A 4,711-nucleotide genomic window follows, 5' to 3' on the forward strand; every position below is an offset into this window, starting at 1 on the left:
CAGTGACACAAATAGTTTAAATCTTACATATTTCTCATTTACGCAGTTTGTTATGTAAATGATATGTGAAGTAATTCTTGGTTAAGAGTTTTGCTGTTTGGTGCAATGGCATTTAATTGGGAATCGAGCCTGCAACCTTTTGGTTACAGACCCAGTCGCACAGCCACTGCACTGCCTGTCATCAAAATTCAGGGTTAAAGCCCGATGGATATACAGCAGCTGAAAAAAAGAAAAAAAAAAAAACCTGACAGTTGCACAATCTGGTTGTTTTGTAGAATGAGGTGATTTGTCTGTGACATGAAAAAAAAAACAGTGTCTCCAAGTTTGATATATAAATTGAAAGCCTGTGCAGTGTGTTTTATGGCTCTGTGACAGTGTGCATCTCCCTCTGGACACTAGAACAGCTGAGGCAGTGTCATCTTTTAAGACCAAACTGAAGACACATTTTTCTGGATTAGCTTTTGTTGTGACCCCTTTGTGACATCACCTTCCCTGCTTTTTTGTGACATCAGGGGAAAGCCATTGTTTTGTCACAGCAGGAAACTGTGATGCTGCCTTAACATTCTGAAAGAATCAGCAACATTCCACAGTGCTCTCACCCACACAGACAGGGGAGTTGAGACTGCGAACATAATTCTCTTATCAAAGCCACACCTGTATGTGTCTCTGTTACCAGAGAACAAACAAGTGAAACAGAAATACACCCATTAAAAAAAGAAAGCAACATTAGAATTAAATCGGTTGCTGGTCTTAAGGAAAAAACCAAAACCAGCAGACTGTGTGGGTCTCCAGGACCAGAAATGAGTACCACTGCAGTAAAAAGAAAAATGCATCCATATAAAGCAGGGGTGTCCAATCTTATCCAGAAAGGGCTGGTGTGGCTGCAGGTTTTTGTTTTAGCCCAGCACTAAGACACCTGATTCTACTTAAACGTTTTGATTGAAGACCATGATTAGTTATTTTTGGTTGAATCATGAATTAATAATTAAAAAAAAAAAATACAGACACTAAAAAGTACAGACTTTTTACTTAATTTGTAAGTATGTGCTGCTTATACGTATAAGTATGCAGTACACAAGTATTCAATCTGAGACACAGCCACAGTAATTGTTAAGGGGTTTGACAAAGAGGCTATTGCGACCTCTAGCGGGAAGACGACTGAAATACCATGCGAGAAAACAAAATGAGACAGACTAGTGGTCCTAATCGTGATTTATAATCCCCAAAATAATTGAGTGTGAACCATGATATGAGGTGTTTCTTGCTACATCACGTGTGAGATTGGGTATAGGAAGTCTTGATAGACAGCCTATGCTCTCTTCACCAATCTATGTTCTGTTAGCAAATGTTTGCTTAAAGAGGTTATCTTAAGAGGTTTTTTTTTATCACCAGCTGTCTCAAACTCTTTTATTGTTTTAGTTCTGAGGTTAAAGTACCTCTCAAAAACACAAGAAAGTCCACTAGTTTTGATTCATTGAGGTTTCAACAGAATTTCAGTTTTGTCTGACAACTCTCCAATTATATTGCTTTAATTATTCATTCTTCTGGTTGTTTACATGTTTTGATAGTGGCTTTTGCTAACAGAAAGGTAATGTGGTGCATCCAACATACTTGGTAATCACCTGCACCTTTTAATAAATTCTAGCCATCTGTCATTCTTTAGCTGTTCAATTAATATTCAAAGTCCGTTGACCAACACATCACATTTTATAATACTGAATACCTGCCTTTAATACAAATAAATGACTTATCTAATTTATTAGTATTCATGCAAATTACACGTTATAAGAACTAATGAGATTCAAATGAACAGAAATGTAATTCAGAAACCATGTGCTAGCACAGGTTATTTCTTGTAAAGAAAATTAAATGAAACCAAATTAATACAGAGAACGACTGGAATAAAAACTAGCAAACATGGCGTCGGTCCAGGACAAGGTGGGAAATACTGCGCTATTAGGGTGTTAAATTTGGCCTGAGGGCGATTGTAGCATGGCAGGCATCCGCCAAGGTCCTGTTTGCAATTACGCTGTACAGCCAGCAGATGGAAGCGTTTTCCAAAAAAAAAAAAAAATTATTTTAACTTCATATTAGAGGCTAAATTCCTTATCCACACCAGGAGACTGGATCAAAAGGAGACTGGAAATAGCTACAACATTTATGTGAACAAACCTAATATATGTGTTGTATAAATAACTTATAACGATAATTCCCCACTTATCTGTGCGCATACACTACGCAAAACTTCATAGTGGCAAGGCACGGAGTAATTAAGAGCATCCGTTAGTCTGTTGTGTTTGTTATATGTTTACGTCCAAAACGTAGCCTGCAAGGTAATATTGCTATTGATTGCTTGTACAATTCTGTCAAACATGCGCTTGTTAGCCAAATTTACTTAGCCCTGTCATGTCACTGATTTACAGGGTGAAAGGGGTTACTGCGCAGACTCGCCTTTCACAGACGTTCAGGGACTTTATGGGAAGGGCACGGGGCGGTTCTTTAAAATAAGTGTAGGCTACTGTATGCAAAAGAGACAGCTCGCGGAAAGGTTCTCAACACCTCGAACATCAATAACATCATTAACCCTTACACAAGGAACCACGGCAAAGGTAGTGAACTTCCGTAAATCAAATAAATATGGATAAATTACGAATTACGAACATTTCTTGTGGAATGTACGACTAAATAGGTTTTACAACTAGCATGGCAATTAATGAGTTTATTAGTGTTTATGGACAGCGTTTATTGCAGTCATTTCAGTGTGTTAATTACTTGAACTTTTATCCGTTTCGTTGGTTGTATTTTTTCTACGAATGTATTCCTATGAACAAAGAACGGATACAGTTTTGCAAACTTGTAATGACGGGCATGTTACTTTGGGCATTGTACTTCCGTAGTATGCATCTGGATAAGCAGCGTTTTCACGCAAGCTTTCCGCTTCAGGAAATACAAATATCCAAACATTGTGTGCAAGAACGCGTTTCAAAAGTTGAGAGCGCAGATCTCTTCGTGTTGCGACCTGCAAGATGAGATGTGTACCCTACTTGTAACTTCAAATGTGTGAGTTTGTAATCACCGCGTTGCAGTTGTGAGCCTGGAAATGGTCAGTTGTGCAAATATTGCTCTGCAATAGGCTACTTGAGACAAAGTGCACATTTCTGAATCTTTTATGTGGGTTCAAGTCGAGGGATACAGATGTACAACCCCCCTCCCCCCCTCCCAATTTAGAAGTACAAGACACAACTTCAAATATTTTCTACAGTTTCTCGGATGATTTGAAACCCATTTGTCTTGATATGAAAACAGACTTATCTTGCAATCTCACAGCGTGTCACCGAGACGTGTGACGTGAACATCAACAGTGTAAGTGTCTAAGGACACTTGGGATCGTTAAATACAGCGTGTGCAGAGTGTGGAAGTTGTTTAGTGAAACCTGAAACGAGAATTACTGCATGCGGGACTTGGCGCACGCGAGACCCATTGTTAAAGGAGTCTATTGTTACTTCATTACTTGTGAGACACAAATCGACAAGGAATTTCAAACAGTGTTTATCGTATAGTCTAACACATAATTATTTAAAGCCAGTTATTATGGACATAACGTACATGGATGCCTATTGTATGCGTTTTCGTTTGGCTATTGTATGAACTGCACTGATTATTTAACTGCCCAAGAAGATTCAAACGAGACTTTATCTAAACACCACGGATATAATATAGGCAGTCATTTTCTGACTACATTCTTGACTAGATTGGTTGCCTTGACCACTGCTGTAGCCTATTCATTTCTGAGATGTAAATTTCAGAAATTATGTGTGACCACCATATTTGCGTGACAAAATACCTGAAATGTCATTATGTTACAGTTAGCCTGTATGTTTACCCTGCCTACCTGCCATTTTGCAGACTGGTTTAAAACAGGGCGTGCAGTCTCATCCAAAAAGGACCAGAGTGGGTGCTGCCTTTTGTTATAGCCCAGCACGACAACACTTGATTCTACTTATCAAGGTCTTGACTGAAGAACATGATTAGTTAACCAGTTGAATCAGGTGTGGTAGTGCCAGGCTAAAACAAAGACCTGCCCCTGCCCTGGCCCTTTTCGGATAAGATTGGTTACCCCTGCTTTAAAAGAATATTGGCAATATGAAGGTATCAGGTTTGAATCCTTTCAAAGAGTTTGCGTGTTTTCCCCGTGTCCGCATGGGTTTCTTCCAGGTACTCTGGTTTCCTCCCTCAGTCGAAACACATGCAGGTCAGACTGATTGGAGACTTTAAATTGCCCGCAGGCGCGAGCGTGTGAGTGAATGGTGTGTTTTCCCTGCGGTGCATTGGCAACCTGTCCACGGTGTAGGCCTATTCCTGCCTCTCACCCAATGCATGCTGGGATAGGCTCCAGCCTCCACCCTGCAACCCTGAGCAGGGGAAATGGTGTTGGACAATGGATGCCCTAATGAATGGCTGAGCCTTTAAATGCTACTGTGCTGTAAACATGTCAATGGAAATTGGTCTCTCAAAGTCTTGTTTACGTTTCCGTTGGACATTTAAGTGGCTGACAGCCATTCACTCTGCGTAATGCTGTAGCAGGGAGAACTGCTTCTGTCATGTGGAGCAATTAGGTTACTGCAAGGGACACCATTATGGAGGGTTCTGCTAAGTACACACCACACACACACACACCGACACACACACACACACACACACTTAGCCACAC

The sequence above is a fragment of the Anguilla anguilla genome, chromosome 3 (assembly GCF_013347855.1).
Source record: "Anguilla anguilla isolate fAngAng1 chromosome 3, fAngAng1.pri, whole genome shotgun sequence".
In the NCBI taxonomy this organism is placed as follows: domain Eukaryota; kingdom Metazoa; phylum Chordata; class Actinopteri; order Anguilliformes; family Anguillidae; genus Anguilla; species Anguilla anguilla.